Raw genomic sequence first — 27,291 nt, 5'->3', positions numbered from 1 at the left:
TTTACAATATTTCTATATATAAACTTTAAACTTTCCCAATCTTCTTCCACCATCTCTTCTCCCTGGTCTCAGATTCTGCCAGTCATTTCCGTCCATTCCATATAGTTCATCAACCTGGAGATCTTCTGTCCGAGGTTCTTAAATCTTTTCCAAGTCCCTTCTGCAGTTTTTCTTCATATTCTTTGATGCTAAAGATGCTGAAGAGCAGGTCTCGGGGGGGGGGGCGACCCAACCATGCCCCCATTCCCTCTCGAGAGGCCAGCCAACTCTCCACAGCCAGAACCAAGGTCCATACAATATCTCAAATCATGTTTCAAAGCTCCTCCAGATCCAAAGGCCCCCACAACTCCAATCACCTCCTGACCCAGATTCAGGACCCAAAGGTCAGCAAATCCCTGCATGAAAGAGTCTATCCAACCTTCCTTCTCCAGTCCAAGCAGGGCTCCAATCTTCAAATTCTGACTTTTTCTATATTCATTCATAAAAGGACTCCACTTATAGTCCTCGATTTGCCTCTGTAAGACTGGGGCTCCCACTTGTATTACTTTAGGTTCAACAACAACAACTTTCTCCTTCGTCTTCTCCCCAGTTTGTCCTGTCAAAGTAGGTTCCTGTGTCGAATCCTGAACAGTTTCTGTATTGGTGATCACTTTTTGTCCCAAATTAATCACTTTTTGTCCCAAGCTCTCAAGTTTAGTAGTCATAACATCCGTCTTCTTGTGGAGCTGTTCCAACGAATAGCTTATCTTACATAATACAGTCACTAAGGCTCCTTCTGTCGACATTCTTAAGATCCAAGGTCAATCTCTGATTCTCACAGTTCTTATCTTGCAGCTGGAAGAACCCCAGCTCCACTCTTGTAACAGTTTCAAAAGCTCCCTCTAGAGGGAAACAGTCTCCACTTGTATCAATCCTTTCAAACACAATTTAAACTATAAAGTTAGCTTCAATTTTCAGTTACTTTTCCTCCTTTTTAAACGCAGAAGGGGACAATGGAAACAATATATTTCTCTTATTTAGCCATCTGTCAACATACTTTCTGTTCACTGTCAATGAACTCTCCCAAGACGTCAATCTTACTGGCAGCCCGTTTCCAGGTTCAGAGCAGTGGTAATTTGATTTTTCACTCTCTCCTGCAGGCTCGCTAGGTCCAAAATTTCCCCCCTCTTCTCCTGCTTCCAAGGGGCGTTTAATAGTTTTAACCGATGGAGATTTAATCCTTTACAAAAGACTTTCCAAGGCTTTAACTTGCGACGTCTTTGCTTCAATCTATTTACAAAAGAGGAAGGCGGACTTCCTGTTTAAAACCTTCCTGTTTCGATGCCAAATTAATAAATTTAAAGATCCAATTTTCCGTTCTACTCACGGGTAGTTGTTTAAAGTCAAATTGTCCACAGGAAAAAGTCAGCGCTCTCCGGCAACAGCGATGCGGCTTCACTCCATGAAAGAAGCAGTCAATTTGAAGCACCGCGCCGCTCACCCCACTTCGCTCCGGATCCCCAAATCAGGGTTTCCCCGCGAGTAGGGGAGGTGCAAAAGGTGCCAACCGAATCCCAGGTTCACAAGCTTCTCCCGCCTGTGATTTCAGTGGGTCTCCGCCTTCGCCGTGGCGGTCAGACCCTGATTTCCACGGAGCAAATTCCTCCCGATCAGAGGAACTCCGCTATTGCTGGAGGCGCTAACCCGGAAGTCCTGCTTTGTTTTCCGTCTAACAGCCCTACCCTTAGCCTAGTGTTAAAAGGGATTGGCTCAGCTCACATCTCATCTCGTTCTGACAAACTGCTTTCTTCTATGTCCACGCCAATTGGCACTTCCCGAAAGCATTGGTTGGGTTCCGGCCAGCTCCCCACCAGGGTGGGAGAGTTGGCACTAGCCGACGCTTGTCCTGCATGGCAGTTACCCCTCTCTGTTCCTGGCTGCTTTCTTCATTTGGCTGCAAACCTTCACTGGGGGCTAGCTGCAAGTCTTCCCTGGGAGCTGGCTCATTCATGACAGGATGCTACACCTGTGCTGTTGCAAGTGACTGAGAATTAAAAGTGTAGCATGGCAAATCCTTTAGGCTGATCATGTATTTCTCTGCACAAATGAATCCAGTGCTAACACTGCACAAGCATATCTTTGCTAATTAATTCATCCCTTTCCCATAGCCATGAAAGAAACGTTCTTTTTCATATTTGCAGGTGCAGCGAGAAAAGACTTTCTGTGACTTCAGATTGCACACAGACCCTAGATTTTGCTGAGTCAACACTGCTGACCTCTGAACACATCTCTTTGTCTAGTTTTCTAGAAACCTGATTAGGGCATATGGGCATCTTAATAAAAGCTGTATTCATATTTCCAGCCTTGTGATTGTTTCAATACAGGTGGGGGGAGGGGAGAGAGAGAGCCTTAAAAAAAAGTTCTCTAAGTGCACACCTAGAAATGATAAGAAAAATAATCCCATTCATTATAATTTACAAATTCTACTTAACATTGTTTGTATAGCTCTTTTGCTTCAGAGGGTAAAATGGTTTGCAGCTGTGATTCAGCATCACATAAAAAACGTCCATTTTACAGACAAGGGAACTGAGCCAGAAAAGGAGTGGTGGCAAAAGCAGAATCATGCTAGACAACAGATTCGAAACCCTTTCAAAATAAAAAAGAAAATTCATAGGACAACAAAGCCCAGTAGGCGATGTAGCCAGGCAGACCTACCTCAAGGAGAACACCTCAAATGAAAATAGTGACCATCTTATGTACTTTAGTATCTATTGTTCAGTGTATGGTCTAGTAATCCTCCACACACATTTTATATGTGCTAGCGGTAAGATATGTTCTTCTTGCTACATTTCCAGAGACCTGGGGAAAAGGTTGAGGCCTAATGCATGTGTTCACATTAAATAAAATAAAAAAGACATCCTCAAACTTTTTTCTAAAAGACAACAACAGGAACAGGAGCAAGAGTGTCCACAGTACATAGGGGCAATTGAAGCCACCACTGAAAAGGTCCTGCTCCAAGCAGCTACCAATCTAACCTCAAGAGGAAATAGGCATGCTTGCAGAACTTGTTCTTTGTGGATTCTGATTTGAAGAGCTAGTCTGATGCACACCTCCTGAGCTAACATACCGTCCAAAACTGAAGTCCCCTTTCACCAGAGGCTGATTTTGGGAGACAATCTTTCTGGTGGCATTTAAATTTCTGAGGTAAGCAACACTACTCCCAAGTAAGGTAAAGGTAAAGGGACCCCTGACCATTAGGTCCAGTTGTGGCCGACTCTGGGGTTGCGGTGCTCATCTCGCTTTATTGGCCAAGGGAGCCAATGTACAGCTTCCGGGTCATGTGGCCAGCATGACCAAGCCACTTCTGGTGAACCAGAGCAGCGCACAGAAATACCGTTTACCTTCCCACCAGAACGGTACCTATTTATCTACTTGCACTTTGATGTGCTTTCAAACTGCTAGGTTGGCAGGAGCAGGGACCGAGCAACGGGAGCTCACCCCGTCGCAGGGTTTCAAACCGCCGACCTTCTGATTGGCAAGTCCTAGGCTCTGTGGTTTAACCCACAGCACCACCCGTGTCCCTTACCTACCCCCAAGTATTTCATCCCAAATATCAAACTTCAGAATGCAGGACAGGTTTTGAGATAGGAGATGTATCTCAATATGCCACAAGGAAAATGGAATAGGCCCTCTGAGTTCTGGAAGACTTCCCAACATCTATGTAAGGCAAGCTAGAAGACCAGCCAGGAGAAAATGAACCAGGGAGGAAGGAGGGGCAGCAGACCTTCCCACTCACATTGTTTTTATATCTGGGTCCAAAAGGTTAATCAGCTCAGACTAAAGGTACTTAATATGTGTTGACTTGTACCATACAAATCAGCATTGGAAAAGGAGCTCAGCCCTTATTATGAAACACGTCTCTATTTAGCCATTCCCATGGTTTGAGGAATCTGTAAGCTTTTGGGACGCAAGAGGCAGAGCTAAGTTGAGTCAAAGTTGCCGCTGTTGGCAGAAGCTAAGCCCCATGTACTGCATGCAGAGACAGACAGGCCTCAGTCTAGCACCAGGTCCCTATTTGAAGGAATACCCTATTTGGAGAACTGTGTGGTCCAAGCCCTATGCGGCCAAGGACCCATGTACCTATGGGACCGCCTCTTCTAGTATGCCCCACGGAGGACCTTAAGGTCCACAAATAACAACACTTCGGAGGTCCCGAGCCTCAAGGTGGTTAGATTGGTCTCAACTAGGGCCAGGGCCTTTTCGGTACTGGCCCCAACTTGGTGGGACGCTCTGTCACAAGAGACTAGGGCCCTGCGGGAATTGACATCTTCCTGCAGGGTCTGCAAGACAGATCTGTTCCGCCTGGCCTTTGGTTTGGACTCGGTCTGACCCTTATGTTTCCCTCCCTTTATGGTTTTGATGAGGCTGCATTTTAAACCGCATTTTAATCTGTATTTTAAATTGGTTCCCCCCCTCTATTTCCCCTATTATGTTTTTGCTGTGATTTTATTGGTGTTAGCCGCCCTGAGCCCAGCTCTGGCTGGGGAGGGCAGGGTATAAATAAAATTTATTATTATTATTATTATTATTATTATTATTATTATTATTATTATTATTATTTTAAAGACAACCATAAAAAGAAGACCCAGTGTGGTCTAGTGTTTTGAGTGCTGGACCAGGACAATGGAGACCAGGGTTTAAATTCTCCGTCAGCCATCAAGCTCACTAGGTGACCTTGGGACAGTTGCTCACCCATCTCACAGGGGTGTTGTGAGCATAAAATGGGTAGGACAATAGGTATGCACACCCCCTAGAGCTCCTTGGAAGAAAGGTGGGATATAGGTTTGTGAGAGAAGGGGAAGGCCATGGAGGTGCCCTTCCACGTATCTGGACAGTAGAGAGAGAAGGACACAAATCATCTGGCCACGGTTTCCCCCAGTGTAGTGAAATGTGTTGCAGTGGTTGACAGCCCTAAAACAAAACCTAAGTTTCCAATAAGGAACATGAATAGGCAAACTAAGGGCCAGGGGCCGGATCTGGCCCAATCACCTTCTAAATCCAGCCTGCGGACGGTCCGGGAATCAGCATGTTTTTACATGAATAAAATGTGTCCTTTTATTTAAAATGCATCTCTGGGTTATTTGTGGGGCCTGCCTGGTGTTTTTACATGAGTAGAATGTGTGCTTTTACTTAATGCATCTCTGGGTTATTTGTGGGGCATAGGAATTCATTCACCCCCAAAAAATGTGTGTGTGTGTGTGTGTGTGTGTGTGTGTGTGTGTGTGTGTATAGTCCCCCCCCCCACAAGGTCTGAGGGACATTGGACCAGCCCCCTGCTGAAAAAGTTTGCTGACCCTTGCACTAGAATATCAGATTCCTAGGATTCTTGAAGAGATCTCTAGTCCACCAAAGCCTTAATAAACCTAGTTTTATTTCATGAAGAAATGTGTATTCTTATTGTTTTAGCCTGCAGATGGCAACATTGCACTATCTGTGAAATAACAGCTGCAGGTCACAGCTCTAGTCTTCCTCTGGTCTCCTGACTCTGTCTCCTGTCTCGGAATATATTCCGTTTACCAGCAATGCTCCTTTTTTTGTGGTACCTGCTCCTGGACAAACAATTGCATTGTTTTTATGGTATATAACATTTTATAGCGCAATGTTCTATTGTATCACACGATACAGTATGCACGCACCATTTGAATGAAATGCCCATCAACTTTGCCTCCTCCAGCCCCCTCAAATATTTTATGGAAGGGATGAAGGGTCCTTGGCCCCTGGGAGCTGGCTCCTATGCAAGAAACTCTAAAACCTCTACAAAATTCCACTCTGACATCAGAGTCAATTGCATCAAGAGAGGAGGAGGTGGCTAAAAGCTCAGAGGTTGAGATGGAGACCGCAAGAGCAAATAGAAGTTGCCAAAGGGTATGTAGGGGTGAATCTACACTAAAAATAAGTCATAAATTAAATCGTTATAACAAAAGAAAAAAACTCTATGTAAAATCGCATGGAAATGTTTTGTGCTCTACAGCACCATCTGGTGTTGCATGTCTATAATGCATTTTAAACGCTGTTTTTTTTGGCTAATGTAGCTGAGCCCTAAGACTGTTGAGGAGCGTTCCTGAGGTCACTGAACATCTGCTTTCGATATGTCATTGTCCATGGTCAATGTTACCAGCTTGAATAAAGCCGACATTGTGGATAAAGCTCATAGTGGACCATGCTAGCTGTGCATAAGTTCTAATTGATGGAAGGAGTGATAGAACAGAGCATGCACAGCAACAATTTGGATCAGGGCCACTTTCCCCAGTCTTTTTTTTTTTTTTTGAATGATATTTATTAAAGTTTCAAAGAAATTACAAAAATAGAAAAAAGAAAAGAAAAAACAAAAAAGAACAAAAATACAAAATACAGAAAAATAGAAAACAGTTAAAAACAAATCAGTCTTTCCAAATCTTATCTTTCATTTACTTATTTCCCTGACCTCCTCTCACCTCCCTTTTTTGTATTCTAATTCAATAGTTATTTCAGCAAATCCTTACCCTTTTGGCTTTTATCTTAATATTTTATCTTAATATATTGTAACTTTACATTTTCACCTGTAACACTTCCTCTTTACTTAATCCTTTTATCTTTCTTGCTAAAACCACATAGTTTAATTCCAACCTCTTTCTAACATTCCTTAATTTTACAATATTTCTGTAAATAGACTTTAAATTTCTTCCACTCTTCTTCCACCGACTCTTCTCCTTGGTCTCAGATTCTGCCAGTCATCTCAGCCAGTTCCATATAGTCCATCACCTTCATCTGCCATTCTTCCCGGGTGGGTAGATCTTGTGTTTTCCAGTACTTTGCGATAAGTATTCTTGCTGCTGTCGTAGCATACATAAAGAAAGTTCTATCCTCCTTTAGCACCAACTGGCCGACCATGCCCAAGAGAAAGGCCTCTGGTTTCTTCTGGAAGGTATATTTAAATACCTTTTTCATTTCATAATAAATCATCTCCCAGAAGGTCTTAATCTTTGGGCATGTCCACCAAAGGTGAAAAAAGGTACCTTCACATTCTTTACATTTCCAACATTTATTATCGGGCAGGTGATAAATTTTTGCAAGCTTGACTGGAGTCATGTACCACCTGTACATCATTTTCATAATATTCTCTCTTAAGGCATTACATGCTGTAAACTTCATACCTGTGGTCCATAACTGTTCCCAGTCAGCAAACATAATGTTATGTCCAACGTCCTGTGCCCATTTAATCATAACAGATTTAACCGTTTCATCCTGTGTGTTCCATTTCAACAGCAAGTTATACATTCTTGACAGGTTCTTAGTTTTAGGTTCTAACAATTCTGTTTCCAATTTTGATTTTTCCACCTGGAAACCAATTTTTTTGTCCAAATTATATATCTCCCTTATTTGATAATAGTGAAGCCAGTCTTGTACTTTGTTTTTTAATTTATCAAAGCTCTGCAGTTTTAATCTGTCTCCTTCTTGTTCCAAAATTTCCCAATACTTCGGCCAATTTGCCTCCATATTGAGTTTTTTCAGAGCCTTAGCTTCCATTGGTGACAACCACCTTGGGGCACTTTCCCCAGTCTTTGAAAGCACTTCCAGACAATCTGTTTATTGAACAATCATCCTGATTTGGTTGCATGGTGCTTAGATGATGTTGCATCAAAGCAAGTGTTACCTGTCTACATTCCAGTGCATTCCAACTTCACTTTTCTTATGAATGCACAATAACAAAAGACCTTCTAATTTGAAAGCAAGAGGAGTGAAAATGGCAAAGAACCCTTTTTAAAGGCAGAATCCGGATGTTCAACCTATCTGGAATGCTGTAGAAGTGAATTTCCTGTATTGGCAAGTGGGGGTTGACAGGTCCCTCCCAATTCTATGATTCTCAGATATTCAATATAGGAAGAAAGTATTTGAAAAGCGCTACAGGATTATAGCAAGGGCACCAAGGTAATGTTCTACCGAAAACTCCTTTCAAGTCCCTGCTGAATGATTCCATTGACCTCATAAACCCAGTCCTCAGGCCAGGAGGCAAACAAATTGCATGGGACATTTCAAAGGAGAGTGGAATCATAAGGAAATCCCTGAGAGACATGCAGGATCTCCAGGCACAAACAGGATCAGCTGGGAGAAGTACAGCATGCTCCCATATATCTTGGTAGCCCCGGCCTGGCCTAGCAATATTTCCCTTTGTTGGGCAAAATTAGGGGTGATATGTTACCATGGGAACTATAGAGCTGGCCAATTGCTTCTTGGGACAGAACAATCAAAGAGGGGACAGTAAAGGATGGGGAAACCAAGCTGGATCTCTGTGTGAAAAGAATAGACTAGCAGTTTGAGGCAGACTGAGAAAAGATGCAGAGAACTATAGTTTAGACTCAGGGGGGAAAAACCTTTTGTTTTTTCTCCTTGGAAATCTGATGTGAGAACAGGGGATTGTGAGGGTGTGCTGGGGGGTTTAAGCTATGCCTCCAAATTAACTTGTATGGGGTTTTTTTGCGGGGGGAGGGTCAAATATTCAAACATAATGTGTCGACTTTTAGAAGCAACTGATTTTTAGAGAACTCATCTCTTCGTCCCTAGTTTATCCCTTTCCCATGGCTGTGGGGGAAAACAGATTTTCTTAATTTGTTCTGAAGTTGGGTGTTTTTTTAAACAAAAAAACAAAAACCGCCTAGGTGCAGTGTTTCGTATAAGCTTCTGAACAGCATGTTCTCAGAGACCTTGATACTTAATAAGAGCATTTTGATTCCTTTCCTCCAAGCATTCCTGACCACATTTTCTTACTTTTTTAACCTTTTTTCTTTGGGGGCTGACATTTCTCTGACCCCTACAGATTAATCTTTAAGTGAAAAATGTGACATTTGGAACCATGGGAGCCAACTCTTAGGGGCCAAGGGGTCTTTGGTCCCCCAATAAAATATTTGAGGGGTCCGGGGGCCCCAAAGTTGACGGGCAAGTTTATTCAAGTTGGCACCCCTGGTTCCTTGAAACCATCAGTTTTAACTGCTCTAACATCACAGTTCAGGCTAGGCAGTTATGCAAAAAAAATTCACATGGGAAGCAGGTGATAAATGCGCAGTTGCATTCAGTGTGATTCTTGCTCATGTATCTTTCAGCTGCTTTTCAAATTCTCATCAATAACCGCCAGCTGAGAAGGCAAAGACATCTGAATGGACGCATTTATTGCTGGCATAGAATCTTGACTTGAGATCACGGCCTTTTTACGCAGCGTCCATGTCAGTAGAGTTTCTCAGAGACCAGAAGGCATCACATGGGAAGTGAGGATCGCATGAACGGAGAGAGTGAGAAAGAGAAAATGCCATTTGTCGTTTCTAAGTAAACAACACTTCCATCATTTATTAAAATAATGTTCTTTCCATCCCGGTCTCATATCACCAAAGGGCGGTTCAAAGTGTGGGAAAAATAGCTTGGTTTATCAATGCATCAAACATTAACTTGCTTAGACCTATAAATGCTGCTGGTTTTTAACTAAGGTTTGCTTCTTCCATTCTTTTAAAGGGATATTTCCTTAAATAGCCTTTTATTGTCTCTGGTGGATAGAGGCGCTGGGCCTTTAACAGCGCTAGAACAGGCAGAAACCTACAGGTGAAGCTTTTCACATCCCTGAACTGTTCCATTCAGCAAAGCTTCATCTTAATATTGCCATCGCTCAGCTCCCAGTCACTGTGCACATAGTAATAGATGTGTGACTGCCCTAGGCTTCCCAACTGGTCAAGTTGGGGGGCAGCAACAGCCCTGCCTACCCCCTGGGTCACTTTTCTTTCCATAGTACAAGTAGGAACTGCAACAAATTGTTGCACTGTGAAGTATTCCTGTTTAGCATGCCAGCCATGCTCCCCACCATCAGCCCAACACATACCCAGCATCTTGTGGCCACTGAGCATGCTCAGTTCTTGTTGGACATTTTGGGAGGGTTCGTTCTTAGAGCTTTTTCCTAAAGCTGTTGTCTTGCCACCCTCGGGGGCCAGTCTCCCCACCGTGCCTGCAGATAGCTTCTTCTTCAGTGTGGATGGTTGCATTTGAGCTTCAGAGGAGTGAGCAGCCTGAAGGTGGCTTTTCTATAAATATATAAATGGAAATAAGCGTTGGTTCATTAAGTTTATATCTCCCTCTTCCTCCAATAGGCAGGAAAAGGAGGGAACCTGCCAAACTCCCCTCATCTCGTTGGCATAGTTGTCAACGTTTCCCGTTTTTGAAGGGAAATTCCCTTATTCCGAATAGGATTCCTTCCAAGTAAAGGGAAAAGTTGACAGCTATGCTCATTGGGCAAGCAGAAATTCTCGTGCTGATTGAGTCTCAGTACAGTGTTGAGTTCTTCCCTTTACAACAGGGTAGTGCAAACCCCTTCAAACATTTGCCAGACAGAACACTGATCTAACTTCGAAGAGACCTGAGTTCAAATCCCCACTCAGCCATGATGCCCACTGGATGTGCTTGGATCCATCACTATCTCTCAGCCGAATCTACTTCACTAGGGTGTTGTGAGGATAGAAGTGTCCTCCTGCTCCTCCCCCTCGCCATGCCCTGTTCTGGGGGTTTCTCCCAACCCCCCAGAATAGATTTGTGGGAGGTGTGCTGGGAGGAGTGCAAAGAAAGTCCTATTGCACTAGCTGGAGTCTTTGCACTGGCTTCTGCTAATAGAGCGGGTTAGTTTAATCCAGCTCAGTTTTGCATAGCAATATTCTCTAACACAATGCAGTTGGGTATGTTACTTTCACCAACAGATGCATTGTTGTGGACACATCATCCTAATGTATGCTTAATTGTATGCACAATTCAAAGTGTTGTTTGTGACCTCTAAAGGCCTAAATGGCCTTGGTCCTGTATACCTGAAAGAGCATCTCTACCCCCATCGTTCAGCCCAGACACTGAGATCCAGCGCTGAGGGCCTTCTGGCAGTTCCCTCACTGAGAGAAATGTAGTTACAGGGAACCAGGCAGAGGGCCTTCTCAGTAGTGGCACCCACCCTGTGGAACACCCTCCCATCAGATGTGAAGTAAATAAACAACTATCTGACTTTTAGAAGATATCTGAAGGCAGCCCTGTTTAGGGTAGTTTTTAATATTTGATGTTTTATCGCTTTATTCTTCTTATTATTAATATTCTGTTGGGAGCCACCCAGAGTGGCTGGGGAAACCCAGCCAGATAGGCGGGGTATAAATTGTTGTTATTGTTGTTTGTACGGATTACTTCGCCAGAGAACTTAACTGCAAAATTCAGAAATGGCGAATTCTGAAGGATTGTTGCATTTCAGTGTTGTATATTATTTTGGAAGGTGCAGATTTGGTTGATACACCTTTAAATGCAAACAGAATTCAATTTATCCCCCATTGCGACCCACCTGGGCATAATACTGGTGCTTAGGTGCCTCATTTAGAGACTCTCCCGAAAAAAGTAGCCTTGTGATCTTGTAATGTTTCGGTTTGGGACGTCTGGCACAAAGTTTTGTTTGACAGCAAACACTGGCGTAAGCTTTTTTTGGCACCTTCTCTTTATAGTCTGTCTCCCCCCCCCCCGCCCCCAACCTTTTTTTTCTTTTCTATTTTTGCAGTGGGTTGGGATGATCTGAAGGAACAGGATTTGCACCGCTGAAGTAATGTTATGTTTTATTAATAGCAAAGGCCGAGCTATCAAGTTAAATGTCACCTTGCAGTCAGCTCCTTGGGCTTCTAAGATATCACGGGTCATGGAGCTAGATATTGAAAGGAAAAGTCTGGCTCAGAGCATGTTGCGTGCAGACTGCTGTTTCCATGATGCTACGGCAGGATGTCCAAATGTCGGGGAAATGGCTCCGTTCTCTCTTCACTGTCGGAGGCAGGATGCTTCGGAATACTAGTTACTGGAGGGGAGCAAGCTGTTGAGCTCAAATCCAGATTAGAGGACCATGGAACTATGGAGTTCGTTCCCACAAGAAATAGTGATGGCCACCAACTTGGGTGGCGTTAAAAGAGAGTTAGACAAATCCAAGGTAAGTCTATCAATGGCTACTAGCCATGAAGGCTATGCTCTGCCTCTATGGTCTGAGCAGGGCCGGATTTAGGCTTGATGAGGCCCTAAACTACTGAAGGTAATGGGGTCCTTTATATGTCCAGCTGTCCTTTGTCAACAACAAATGTTCATTTTTTATGTTGAATATTTGCTATATGGTAATTTATGGACCTAATAAGTATCTAAAGCCATTTGCACATGTTGCCATGCAGAATGTAGGCACCCTATATATAGAAATGAGCAAACCAGTGATTTTTTAGGGAGCAGGCTAGCAGGCAGGGCCCATTACTTACATCATAGGAGCCTACACAACACAAAACAAAACACTGTTGCTGTATGTAGGTTTTATTTTATTTGTTTTTTATTTTGGAAATGTACATCCTGGTTTTTTCCCCTTTAATTTTTTTGGGGGGGCCCAAGAGAGTGGGGCCCTAAACTATAATTTGTTTAGCTTATACGTAAAACAGGCACTGGATCTGAGGCTCTCAAGGTCTTCCAAGCAACCAGGGACTGTGTTTGTGTGCCACTTGCCTTTCCTCCACCCTTTTTATGCCTCTCCTGGTTCTGGGAGACCACTGGGGAAAGGAGCTTGTTGCAGCAGAAGGGGGAGACACTTGTGACTCTTCACCAGCCAGACTCCTCTCTGCCTCTTAGCTTCCCTCCTCCTACCCTCCTGCTTCAGCTTCTGCCTCTGATTCTGCCCTTCTCTCTGCCACAGACTCTCCCAGCTCACTAAGCCCTGTTACCTCCTCAGCTTCCAACACCTCCTCCTCCCAGTCTTCTCCCTCTTCTCCCACCACCACTCATCATTGTCCCACCACCACTCCCCAAGCTCTGAGCTTTCTTCCCTTGGTTCCCAGCTGGTTCCTCCCACCTTTCCTCTGCATCCAACCAGTCCACGACAGAGCCCCTCCATCGTAGGCTCAGGTTGTATATATGTGTAGATAAACCATACATCATAAAAACACCACAGTCTCCGCTGTCCCTCATTCCAAGGGAACTGAACCCTGGGTAAGTGGCTAGAACCCCTGGCACCACTCACCACTTGGAGATTGAGGTGGCCTGCAAAAATATGTTAGGAACCAAAACATGGTGGGGAGATCACATTTTTAAGCTGTGTGTGTGTGTGTGTGTTTGCTGGGTGAAAAGTCTCTGACCTATCCTTCTCCCAGCTGTGTTGTTCTTGTTGTTTATAAATTTAAGCCTATCCTAACCCAAAGTCCAAGGACACGGGTGGCACTGTGGTTTAAACCACAGAGCCTAGGACTTGCCGATCAGAAGGTCAGCGGTTTGAATCCCAGCAATGGGGTGAGCTCCTGTTGCTTGGTCCCAGCTCCTGCCCACCTAGCAGTTCAAAAGCACATCAAAGTGCAAGTAGATAAATAGGTACCACTCCGGCGGGAAGGTAAACGGCGTTTCCGTGTGCTGCTCTGGTTCGCCAGAAGCGGCTTAGTCATGCTGGCCACATGACCCAGAAGCTGTACGCCGGCTCCCTCGGCCAATAAAGCGAGATGAGCGCCGCAACCCCAGAGTCGGCCACGACTGGACCTAATGGTCAGGGGTCCCTTTACCTTTAACCCAAAGTCTACACCTAACCATTACCATAAGCAGTGCTATTTTTCTAGAGAAAAGATGCCAGAACTCACCACGAACGCCTCCCTTGCTCTCTTATCATGGCAATGGTGCCCACCTGAGAGGTGCTGGAACTGAGGCTGGGGGGGCAGCCCTGACCATAACTAGCCTAACCCCCTAATCCTTGGACAAACGTGGCTTAGCTCTCTGCAGAATGATGTGGAATAACCCATCAAGAGATGTACCATGTGATCGCATGACCTGATACAGAGATCAAAAGAACCGTCCAGCTCTCCAAAGGCTGAAGATTCCTGTTGTTAAGAGCAGAATGGCTTCTAACCATCTTCTCCAGATTGTTTTATGAAGCACGCAGCTTATAAAAGAACCAAATAACTCTCAGAAGCCCTTCCTCCTTCTGCTGATATGTGTCAGCCTATGCCTAAGGACAGCTTCAAAGACCCATCATTCATATTTAGAATGCCTAGCATTTCATTCATTCCTAATATAAAGTTATTGAAGGTAGCGAACGATAATACTTTGTGGATGAGTTTTTTTTAAAAAAAATTGTTTTCTTATTGACCCAAAGAATTTAAGCTCACTGTCCAGCTCATCTCCTAGTTAAGATAGCTTCCATTTCACAGACATGAAAAGGGAATTGCTCGAGAAGCACCGGTTAAGGGAAATAATTTGTGTCTCTTGCCTTCGAATATAAACGCACAGTCTAAACACTAAGTCAAAGGAGCAGGGGTGGCGCTGAACTGTCCTCAGATGTTATTTCTCCGAAGAGGTTTCTCTGAAGCCATTTTCACGTGATGTGTCTAGACATCTCAACACTGAGGGTGGTAGCCAACTAAGTTTTACTCAAAGTTGACCCGTTAAAATTAGTGGCTCTAACTTAATCATGGTCATTACAATGGGTCTTCTCTGAAGCTGAAGACCACCTATGAAGTAGAGAAGGGAGGGAAATTCACAGGCTCATCAGAGCTCATTCTCATAGTGAGAAACCAAGGCAAACTCTGAAGTAGAAGTCAGTCTTTCCTCCCGCTATCAGAGAGCACCCCCTAGCCCTCTCTGGGCCAAGCGAGTTCCATGGCCAGGGAAACCAAAATCCTGCAGAGTTGCTGCAAAGAGAATAAATTAACACACGAGACATAACCGGCTGTGTTCTTAGATAAATAAGGTATACTATTCACATATCAAATCATAAATTTCAACGGAAGTAACTCATAAAGTTCATCAAACGAACAAAGCAGAAGACCTAGTGGTTCTACTACTATGCCATAAGATCCACTGTCCTGTAATATCACATATGAGCTTTAACTACTGATGAAGCCCAGGACGGCAAAACAAGACCAATATTCCGGAAATCCTTGTCTTAGACTCTGTGAAAGGATTCTGTGGAACTGCTGCAACCTTTCATGTGGATTGTTTGGACCTTATGAACAGACAGGTGGAATAGACACTATTACACGGATGGACCTTATGCATGAACTGACTAGAGAATGATCTGAACCACTGGGTCTTCTGCTTTGTTTGTTTGTTGAACTTTATGAGTTACTGCTGTTGAAATTTATGATTTGATACATGAATAGTATACCCTATTTATCTAAGAACAAAGCCAGTTACGTCTCATGTGTTTATTGAGTATGCTTTACGTGACCATAGGTTTGTTAGTTGTTATTTTGAAAGAGAATAAATTAAGCAACATTTCACCTGATTACTCAGTGCTGCTCAGATGTCGGCAACAGGTTTAGCTAGTAGGTCCATCGCAGCCCTTCAGAATGACATTGGCTTAGCTTCCCTGATGTCACAGAGGGTCTGAGCAACCATTGGGTCCTCTGGCAAAGTACGGAGAGGAACTTGGGAGACCTTTGAATTCTTCGCTGTAAAACGAACCACTCACATTCCGTGAACATGTCATGCAGTTCCAAAACAGCTCCTTGCTAGTGCAGACAGACAGGCTTTGGAGCCATTTGATGTTAACAGGCTGACAACATTTGCAGCTTGGGTAAGCAACACTATGCAAAAATGCATGCCGTAATAAGTCAGTTAACCTATAAAACATCTTTTAGTTACTGCATAAGACAAATACTTTTAGAAGATTCGGAGTCACTTAGTCGTGATAAAAAAGATCCACAGAACAAATACTGAATATTTTTTTTTGTTTTTTTACATAAAAAATACAATTTCCTCCAATATCAACAGAACTAGATGCTTTCAGAGCTTATCCCAGCAGCAGAATAGCTACAATTTTAGGAAACTACCTTTCTATCAGTAATGGGTCACACCCACATCATGCATTTAAAGCACATTTACAGTGTGTGGCTTCCCCCAAAGGGATCCTGAGACCTATAGTTTATTGAGGGTGCTGGGAATCGTAGTTACGTAAGGGCAAACTACAGTTCCCAGAATTCTTTGGGAGAAACCATGGGCTTTGAATGTGCTATAAATGAATGCTGTGGGTGTTATCAAGATCCCTAACACACACACCATCTCTGCTTGAATTAGCTTGACTCAGAAAGGCTGTTCCCACATACAGTATTGAGGAATAGATTGGGGGGGGGGTTCTCAATAAATCTGAATTCCATCAGCCTGTCCCCCTCCCCTTCAGGCACTCTCTGAGCCCAATCCCTGAGCCTCCAGTGACAAACTTCCTTTCACCCACTGCTTCACCAAAGCCCCTTTTCCTGCCCTCCAAGTTTCCCAGTAGCAAAAAGAGGCAAGAGATGGGAAGAGGGGGCAGGTGGGCATCCTTGCCTTTCCTGCTTTCCACAACCACCACCCTCAAGATAACATAGCAATAGCATAGCACCTCGGACAGAGTTTTCAGGAACGCGGGAAGGAGGAAAAGCACCTCTTTTCTTTTCTGTATCTAGAAACTACACACACAAACACGGTGATGATACAGTGGGCTAAAGATTTTGGATATAATATTCAGTTAGAATCTTGGGAAAGGCTGTGGAATGAAGGTATTGATTTTACTGCATGCAGTGCACTTAAAGAAAATGTGATGAAAATGATGTATAGATAGTATTTAACACCATCAAAACTTGCTAAAATGTATAGGACAAGATCTAACGAGTATTGGAAATGTAAAGAAAAGGAAGGTATTTTTTACCATATGTTGTGAGCTTGGACAGAGGTAAAGGCTTTCTGGGAAATGATATATAATGAGTTAAAGAAAATGTTTAAAAACACTTTTGTTAAAAAAACCAGAAGCCTTTTTACTGGGTATAGTAGGTGAAGAGATACCCCCCAAAAAAGATAAAAGAGTGTTCATGTATGCAACAACAGCGGCAAGAACCCCTTTAGCCCAAAAAATGGAAACAACAAGAAGAACCAATGAAAGAAGAGTGGAAGATTAAAATGATGGACTTTGGGGAACTGGCAAAGCTGACGGGAAAAATCCGAAAATAGCACGATCAAGAATTTCAAAAAGACTGGAGTAAATTTACACAATATTTGAAAGATCATTGTAAGCAATTAACAACACTTAGTAGGGTTATCTGAAGATTTGTAATGCAGAATTTTTTACCTTTCTACATTTGTTTAAATTTTGAGGTATTTTGTAATGAGTTATATTAGAAATGGAAAATATATATAATGCTGTGATATAAAGGTTATTTTTGAAAGCCAGGAGGTGGGAGGGAAGGAAAAGAAGCAAAGTAGATAATAATGATGTGATTATATATGTTTAAATGGAAAATTAATAAAAAATATTTTTTTAAAAAATAGAAACTCCACACACACGTAGACACAAGCCCTGAGGGGTGCTGCACGTCTCCTAGTCCAGACTGACTGGGGCCTGAATGGAAGCAGTCCTGTCAGGGCTTGAGCCAGGATACCCAGCAACATTTTGTCGCAGATCCCAACTTGCTTTAAAAAAAATTATTCCAAACAAATTGCAGTCATTCTGCAACCTCAGGCATGGATGGATGAAAGAATATTGCCAGCAAATGCAATAACGGCACAAAGCCATTGCCCATTGTTCAAATTCTTCTCTCTCCTTTCCTCTTATTGCTTTTGCTTCCTTTGATGCAAATTTTGCACCTGGGTGCAGCTGCATAAAAAAAGGATGTATTGCATTTTTCAGTTAATTGAATATGGCTATGAGAGAAATAGAGAGAGATTAATGTGGCCCCAAACAATATATAAAGGCTCAATTCAGCCATCATAGGTTGTCATTATTTGCACTGGCCTTGATTTAGAACAGGCATGGGAAATGTGTGACCCCTCTCAGTGTCATTGGACCACAACTCCCATTCTTCTGGAGGAGGAGGGGTGGGATATAAACCAAATGAATGAATTAAACCATCCCTGATCATCTGCCATGCTGGCTGGAGTTGGTGGGAGTTGCAATCCACAACAGCGTGGCGCAATGGTTAGAGTGTTGGACTAGGACCTGGGAGACCAGGGTTCGAATCCTCACTCAGCCACGAAGCTCACTGGGTGACCTTGGGCCAATCACCATCTCTTAGCCCATGGGTAGGCAAACTAAGGCCCGGGGGGCGGATCCAGCCCAATCGCCTTCTAAATCCGGCCTGCAGACGGTCCAGGAATCAGTGTGTTTTTACATGAGTAGAACGTGTCCTTTTATTTAAAATGCATCTCTGGGTTATTTGTGGGACCTGTCTGATGTTTTTACATGAGTAGAACGTGTCCTTTTATTTAAAATGCATCTCTGGGTTATTTGTGGGACCTGTCTGGTGTTTTTACATGAGTAGAACGTGTCCTTTTATTTAAAATGTATCTCTGGGTTATTGGTGGGGCATAGGAATTCGTTCTCCCCCCCCCAAAATATATATATATATAGTCCGGCCCCCCACAAGGTCTGAGGGACAGTGGACCGGCCCCCTGCTGAAAAAGTTTGCTGACCCCTGTCTTAGCTTTACCTACCTCACAGGGTTGTGAGGATGAAATGAGGAGGAGAACCACCACTGTAGTTTCATAAAGGGGGCTGATAATATTCCTTTTAAGCCACACTGTCACACAGAACCTCTTCTAGGTGGTGTAAAGTTCATAGACCTCATAGAGATTTCTATCTTGGGAGTGTAGCAGCAAACAACGGGGAACTACCACATTCTATTCTCAACGTGCCAAAAGGAAGAAGCTGCCTCAACCTGCCATTTTTATTTTTAAGCGAAATTATCAAGATTATAAACATTTGCATAATTACTGATTTGGCAACCGCAGGATTAAAAAATATATATGAATCAGAGTGCAGCTATTTCAGAGTTCAGCTCCCGCAAAGAATTCCAGTTTGCTGAGCGTAATTTATGTTGCTCACAGGAAAGTTACGAAATGTGGCTTCTCCGGTTGCAGAATGTTTTGATCTTCAGCAAGTTCTGATTTGCAATGATGAGGCTCGAAAACATTAGAAAATAAATAAATCTTGTTTACTGTACGTTGAGGTGAATCTCAGGACTGAGTGTGCCTGGTCCGCAAACAATCCAGCAAGCTTGCCCAACCTACTGCTCTCCAAGCTGTTTTGTACTACAATTCCCATCAGCCCCAGCAAACATGACCACACTGTCTGGGGCTGGTGGGAGTTTATAGTGACCATGGACCATTTATAAAGGTCATCTCCAACTCCTCGAAAGATTCCATCAACGGTGTCTCCAAAAATTTTTACACATCACTTGGGAAGACAGGTGAACTAATACCAGGGTACTGGAAGAAGCAAAGATCACCAGTGTGGAAGCAATGATTCTTCAACATTAGCTTTGTTGGACTGGTCATGTTGTGCGGATGCCTGATGATCATCTTCCAAAGCAACTACTCTATTCCGAACTTAAAAATGGAAAGCGTAATGCTGGTGGTCAACAAAAGAGGTTTGAAGACTGTCTCAAGGCAAATCTAAAAAAATGTAGTATAAACACCAACAACTGGGAAACACTGGCCTGTGAGTGCTCCAGTTGGAGAACAGCCTTAACCAAAGGCGTCATGGGGTTTGAAGACACTCAAACTCAGGACGCAAGGGAGAAACGTTCTAAGAGGAAGGCACTCTTGGCAAATCCACACCGTGATCAACTCCCGCCTGAAAACCAATGTCCCCACTGTGGAAGGACGTGTGGATCCAGACTTGGCCTCCACAGTCACTTACGGACTCATTGTTAAAACCATGTTTATGGAAGACAATCTTACTCGGCTACGAGTGATCGCCAAAGAGAAAGAGAAGAAAGATAGTACCCAAAACATCTCTTGTGTTGCAGGTTAAGGAAGGTTGAACTGGAGAGTGAAGCAGGTGACACACTGACCTCCAGTAACCCGGTGAGAAGATGCAAGACTATATGTACACACAAATGTGCCACATAATGTTTACATCACACTTGCGAGAAATCAGTCTTATAGATATATTGGAAGTGGTCTTATACTGAGTCAGACTTTAGGTGCCAAAATCTTACCATTCTCGTGTTACCTGGAGATGCCAGGGACTGAATACCTTCTGGACACAAGGAAGATGCTCTGCCCCTGAGCTGCAACCTTCCCCAAATCTTTTAGCAAGCCAGCACCTATTCTCCAAAACATCCCACCTAATAATATTAGGGTTAAGGTTGTGCCTCAGCTATACTGTTTTCAGCACCTTCTAAAAACTTTTTTTGCTTAGGCAAAACTACCTGGGCAATTTTATTTTGTACATTTGGATTGGGGGGGGGGGGAGTTGGTCATTTTGTCATGTCCACTGTTTTTGAAGTCTGTTTTAATTGCTATTTTATTTTATATTTTATCGCATTTTAGGTAAACTGCTAAAAGGTTGAATTGTATATAAATTTTGCTAAATCTATAATCTGCATGAGGAATATTCTGGCCACTAAAGCTGTATACAAGAATCCTGGGAATTGTAATTTATTAAGGGTGCTGGGAACTGCAGCTGTCTGAGAAATGATATTTGCTTCCCAGGGTTCTCTGTGGGAAAGCCATGTATTTTAAGTGTGTGTGTGTGTGTGTGTGTGTGTGTGTGTGTGTGTGTGTGTGTGTGTAATCAAAGACTCTCCATCATCCATTCACGATTCACAGATTCCCTGGAGAGAAAATTCTTTCTCACAATTTCTCAATAAATAATGACCTTGGCTATTTGCTCATTCGTGTGAACAAAGGACACCTTACTTTCCTATTGGATCTTGTGATGTTCTATTGATATTTTGCTACGATCCTGTTCTTCAACACACGTGGCGTTAACGAATATTTGGAAACCGCTGACATAAGGTGCTCTGAGGTTACCTCTGTGTTTGCAGAACCCTACTGTGATCTGGACATTTCCCACAGGGAAGAGCCAATAGGTTAGTGGTAGGGCACACACTTTGTATGCAAAATGTCCTAAATCCAATCCCCACCCACCAGGAACAAGGGCATATAGGTTTGAGGCAGCTATAAGCAAAATGTCCTCTGGTGGCCCATTTCTGACTCTAAAGTTGGCTAAGAGGCACTGCTTAAATTTCCCACAATACCCTGGAGTGCCTGACATGGCCTCACTCCAGGGCATTATGGGAAATTAAAATAGCAGGCTGAAGGTCCAGTTGACCAGAATTAGGCAGATAATGTTGATGGGTCCTACTCAGATGCTAAAGTCACAACAACTGTTCTCAGGTACCAGATTCCTGGTGGGAATGCTAGGAAAGACCCAGGAATGTCATTGCCAGGACAGGAGAGACTCAATACAAGGCTGTCTTCTTCTACCTTGGATCTTTAAATGTTGGTGGACTACAACTTCCACCATCCCCACTGCCAGCTGAGCTTAGCCAAAGGTCAGGGATGAAGTGAGTTGGACCCCAGGTTGAAGAACACTGATATTAGGCAGCTTCTTATACTCAAAGCATTTTGACACACAAATATTTTACTGATGTTATGGCAAGAGAAGAACTCATCTGTGGATTGTGGCCTTTTTCTGGGCTGGCTGCCATTTGAGAGCGAATGAACTTTCCCCACAAAAGCCCACTAACCTTTCCCTGGTTCTAAATAAGAGCAAAGCCTCTAAATGCCACGAATGCACCTAAAGTTCAAGGAACTCGGGTAATCTCTCATGCAAAATTCCCACAAGCACAGAGTCATGCTAGCCAGCTACCCAGCAACAACCTTCGGTGGAGATTTCACAACCTTCATCTCTCTCTTTTTTCCAATAGAGAAAGGTTTTTGCTAATACTTCTCTGTACAACAGCCAGAAGCCTCCTGCCACCCCAGCCCAAAAATCAGGCTTGAATTTCCCAATGAGGCAAATGCCTCATTTGATCATCTAAGGGATGATCACCAGACCCAATTCCTTTGAAGGGGACGGATGCGCTCTTGCCAGCGAGAACAGATCTCCTAGACATCCCAGTTAGCACCAGAAGAGCAAGCTCAAGGCTTTATCTGTGGGTGGGTGAATGGTGAGCTTCCCTGCTACATCATTTGTCGCTTTGCACAACTTTGGGGGCCACCCCTTTCCACTAACCAGCTCCAAGCAGCGGGTGAAGACAATGGAACATTTGCCTTGGCAAGCGAGGCAAACGGAATTGTTTCACAGTGGTGTACCAAAGCCAACACCATAACAGAAGGTGAATCTTACCTGCGAAGTGTCAGTCGGCTCCAGAGCTTCTCCCACCCTCCCCTCCCTCAGTTAAGCCTTCTTTTGCAGGTTAACCTCTTCTCCACAGGTACGCAGGCGCTGCTACGTCATGGTCGCTGTTGAAGGGCCGGAAAGGAATTTTCCTGCATTGGCAGGTTTTGCCTTTCCAGTAGCAAAACATCACAACTTTGGCGGTTTCATGCCTTTGGCAGAATCCTTTAGTCTATCTTCCTAAATGGGGGGGGGCGTGAAGTGGTGACCCATGCCCCCCTTGCGGTGGTGATCCCAGGGTTCCCCGTTAAAGGGATCTTGAGGGGGGAGGCCCAATGCCTGAGCCAAGGTCTCCCTACATCTGAAACTTAAGAAAGTTGTGGCCAATTTTAATCCCATAACATGTTGTCTTGAGTCATTAATTCGCTCGGGGGTCACTTGGGGTTGGGGGGACTCTGCCTGTCCACACAATGTATAGATTTTCGATAGTATGTGACTGCTAGTTGTGGTGATTCATTGGCCATTGTTGGTGGTGTGCCCTAAGAATTCTGCCTATTCCAGTAACACATCAGAACCAAAAACACCCAGTGTGTCCTTATGCTACAAGCAAACCCATGGATAAAACCTGCTTCCATTCGATTAATCAACTATAATTTTAGCTATCAAACTTCGTAGCACTATTTGTTATCCCTGCAAGTTGTGCTTCCACACCTGATGGGCTTTTTCGAAGGCAATATTCCTTCAACTGTCATTGAAGTGCTTAGGAAGAAAAATCAACGCTGGTGGATGATGAAAGTTATTATTTCCTCCTCCTCTTCCCCATTCTGCTCTTCCTCCTGTAGGGAAGAAGCCAGCTAATTCTTGGTTCTACTTTAAAGAACTTTCCGTGCTCGGGAATATTTCATGAAAGATGTTGGTGGAGAACAGAGTGTGAGAAGGAATTGGATGCCGTGCCAGATCAAACCTTGTGCTAATGTGCTGTAATTGAGCAACAAGAGAACACCGAGAGACTTATCTTGGGCAGCTGAGGTCAGTCCAACATCTTCTAATGGGTGGGGGAATGGTACTGACTAACTTCCAAGGGAAACTAGGAGACGCCTGTTTAGACAGCAGGCCAAGGCCAACCTGGCATTTTCATCCTGTCCGGCATCTGCAAGCACCTCACTATGATAGCAAGCTGCAAGGAAGAAACTTCAGACAGGCGTGTCATAGACCAATAGACTCATAGAACTATAATTCTATGAGTGATCCTGACATTGCCTGTCATATACGTATCTTATGCATGCGCACTGAATTGGAGTGCAAATGAAATACCTCAGTTTATAAACTTAATCCGTTCCGGAAGTCGGTTCTTTTTTTTCCAAAATTTTTTATTGATTTTCCACATTTATCACAAAAATAACAAAACAAAACACACAACAAGGAAAAACACACCACACTACAAGAAACTAAACACAAAGAAAAATTGTTTCTTCAAATACCTAATTCTCATTACATTGATAACTGACTTCCTCGAATCCCCTCTAACTGAATTTCATTATGTCACCTATATAACAGTTCTCCAAATTGGTATTTCTAATAATATTGACTCCTTTCATTTACTAACCTCTTCTCCTTTATTAGTATTTTAATCCTTAATATTTACTCTAACATATTCTTATTCTACCCCTAAGCCTGTTTATTATTTCCAAGAATTTTCTATTTATCTTATATCACAATATTTAGCTAAATATTCTTTAAATTTCTTCCAGTCCTCTTGTATCTCCTCCTCTTTCTGGTCGCAGATTCTTCCAGTCAGGTCGGCCAGCTCCAAAAAGTCCAACATCTTCATCTGCCATTCTTCTATTGTTGGTATTTCTTGCGAATTCCAGTTTTTGGCTAATAAAAGTCTTGCCGCTTCCGGAAGCCGGTTCTTAAACCGAAACCATTCTTAAACCGAGATGCACTGTCTCTAATTAGGCCTCCCACTGCCTTCCATCGTTCGGATTCAGTTCTTAGACTGAGGTAAGGGTCGCAAACCTGGACACTACTTCCGGTTTTGCGGAGTTCGTAAACCGAATTGTTCGTAAACAGGACTTTTCTTAAACCGAGATACCACTGTATTTGAATGGCAATGACCATAAATTTTGGGGAGGCCTCAAATATTTTATGGGGGGCAAAGACCCCTCAACCCCTAGGAGTTGGCTCTTATGAAATCCATTGAGCATGAGCACACACACACAAACATACAGGCTCAAACTCTGTGTGAAAATAGGAGGAGTAAACTGGCAATTCCACCCTGCGCGGTTCAAACAGAGGCCTGCCTTAAATCTGTTGGATTTTTTAAATGTCAGCTGGAATGTAAAATGGATTATTGCTGAGCAGATAGCAACGCCCCTCATGCAAGGCAGATTTTCGTGCTTTGATGGAAAGGGGCTGAATTAACAGTTTTTCCCATGGGCTTGCTTGTGAATTATGAAATAATGTGCAGGTGAAACAGGGCAGGAGTTTGGAATGTCTGGGTCACACCAATCCAGGACAGATTTAGGGTCACTGGAGTTGGATAGTCACATGCCTAGAATTCTGCGGTCAAGCAGAATTTTCTCTTACAGTAATACAGGGAAGGGAAGAGGAAGAGGAAGAGGAAGGAGCAGGAGATTCTAGTTCTCTCTCCATTACTAAAAGCATGAGTCAGCAAACTAAGGCTCGCTGGCTGGATCAGGCCCAATTGCCTTCTGGATCCGGCCCGTGGACGGTCCATGAATCGCCACGTGGATTGCCAGTGCACACATTCTTTCCCTCTCCCTCACACGGTGGCGGCAGAGCCTCCTCCCTCCCTCCTCCTGTCTTCTCCCTGCCCTGCCTAGAGAAGGAAGAGGGCTGGGCTTCGTTGGTGCCAGCAGCAGCAGCGCTCCAGCAGCTGCCATTTTAAGCAGCCCCTCTCTGGAGCCCTTTCGTGTTCCACTCATCATCCCTCCGCCGCTGCCTTCAGCCCCTGCCGCTCACAAGACACAGGTAAACAGCCACCAGGGCTCGTGGTGCTCTTGCATCATTTTTTTTTTTCAAAATATAGTCTGGCCCCCACAAGGTCTGAAGGACAGTGGACCAGCCCCCTGCTGGAAAAGTATGCTGACCCCTGACTAAAAGCAGTGACAGCGGGTTACCATTATAATAATAAAACTAACAAGGAATAAAGCAACAGTCAGAACCAAAAAACCTGACAACAGCAGACTGAGCAAACCTGGGGAAATAAATAGGTACTTAACTAACAATTAATCATAGAGTTGGAAGGGACAGAAGGGTCATCTCATCCAACCCCCTGCAGTGCAGGAATCTCGGCTAAAGCATCCATGACAGATGGTTATCCAACCTCTGCTTCAAAACCTCCAAGGAAGGAGAGTCCACAACCTCACAAGGGAGACTGTTCTGCTCTTCCTGTCAGAAAGTTTTTCCGCACGTCTAGTCGGAATATACTTTCCTGCAATTTGTACCCATTGGTTCGAGTCCTACCTTCCAGAACAGGAGAAAAGAAGCTTACTCCATCCTCCAGGACACAGCCCTGCAGATATTTGAAGATGGCTATCATATCTCCTCTCAGCCTCCTCTTTTCCAGGTGGAAAATACCCAGTTCCTTGATAAGGCTTGGCTTCTAGACCCTTGGTCATTTTAGTTGCCCTCCTCGGCACACGTTCCAGCTTGTCAACCTCTTTCTTAAATGGACATGCTATACAGATGGCGCCATACTCCATTAAAACTTGCTAAAATGTATCAAGGCAGGTCACCAACATGTTAGAGATGTAAGAAGGAGATAGGGTCATACTATCACATGTGGTGGACTTGTGCAACTATATGTGAATTCTGGAACAATATCGAATTTAAGAAATTATTTAAATTTACCATCAAAAAAAGACTAGAGATTTTCTTATTAGGAATATTACCAATAGAAATTTAATAAAATAAGACCATTGTTCATGTACGCAGGCAAAAAAAAAAAACACTTGAGGGGGAATAGAAGCAGGTGTGACTTGCGGGGGGTTGTGAGGGCCAGATTGGGAATGATAATGATAATAATAATAATAATAATAATAATAATAATAATAATAATTTATTATTTATACCCCACCTCTGCCTGGTTCCCTGTAACTTTTTGCAGTGAGGATCAGAAGGTCCTCAGATCTGGATCTCAGTGTCCGGGCTGAACGATGGGGGTGGAGACGCTCCTTCAGGTATACAGGGCCGAGGCCGTTTAGGGTCAAATATAGCCTTCCTGACTAGTAGCCATCAAAAGAACCTAACACTCCATAAATCTGTCTAATCTTCTTTTAAAGCCATCCAATTTGGTGGCGGTCACTAGCTCCCGAAACAGGACTGCCTTCAGATGTCTTCTAAAAGTCAAATAATTATTTATTTCCTTGAGATCTGAAGGGAGGGCGTTCCACAGGGAGGGCTCCACTACCGAGAAAGTCCTCTGCCTGGTTCCCTGTAACTTGGCTTCTTGCAGTGAGGGAACCGCCAGAAGTCCCTCAGCACTGGACCTGTGTCCGGGTAGAATGATGGGGGTGGAGATGCTCCTTCAGAAGGCCAGAAGGGCCACATTTGACCCTTGAGTTTGAGCTTCTCCAGCCCTGCACTAAGCCCACCCAATGTCATGGCTACAGTCAGTTCCCCAACAAAAGCATTTCTCCAGCAAGGAGGAGCAGCCTCGGTCTTCTGCCTTCCTCTATGCTAGCAGATGCTGTCGATACATGATTCCAACCCAGAAATAATGTCAGTTGCATCAATTAGGCTTAATTGCGGGGAATTAATTTTGCCTGCCTGGGTTATACAACTGAGCAGAAGCCATCGGGGTCAGCCTCAAGGCGGAAAAAGGCAAACTGCTTTGTGCACAGTTTCCGAGCCTGATCAGTAGTTTCTCTATTGATATCTCTCTCCTTTTGATGCAATTTTAATCACCAATAAATTCCCTGCCCCAGATTACGTGCCTGACAAGAGCCCACCGTAATGGTGACAAATCGCTTTCTTTTTGAATCATTAAAGGCAGGTCTGGATAGAGGCCCTCATATTTGCATACGTGTATGTTAAAGTACATTGGCGCTTAATAGCATGACTCAGGAGTTGGGAAGCATTCCAGGCTAATAAAAGAAAGAGCTTTAGCCGCACCTATGGCTGCTGTGGTTATATATAATGGGAGGTGATTT

The 27,291-nt window shown here is 43.7% G+C and overlaps 2 protein-coding genes across 10 annotated transcripts in view; one reads left to right on the top strand and one right to left on the bottom strand.

The window, feature by feature from the left end:
- GC (GC vitamin D binding protein) overlaps positions 1 to 2,334 on the top strand; it is a 49,657-nt gene extending 47,323 nt beyond the window's left edge. The window contains exon 13 of the mRNA XM_083571488.1: positions 2,181 to 2,334. The gene's annotated coding sequence lies outside the window, so the exon portion shown is untranslated. The remainder of the gene's footprint in view (positions 1 to 2,180) is intronic.
- Positions 1 to 27,291, bottom strand: part of SLC4A4 (solute carrier family 4 member 4) — a 352,153-nt gene that overhangs the window by 118,644 nt on the left and 206,218 nt on the right. The gene's annotated exons all lie outside the window — the stretch shown is intronic.

This window comes from Podarcis filfolensis, assembly GCF_964270895.1.
Source record: "Podarcis filfolensis genome assembly, chromosome: 9".
Classification (NCBI taxonomy): Eukaryota; Metazoa; Chordata; class Lepidosauria; order Squamata; family Lacertidae; genus Podarcis; species Podarcis filfolensis.
The sequence above is the reverse complement of the archived record's forward strand: the minus strand, read 5'-3'. Positions and strand labels throughout refer to the sequence as shown.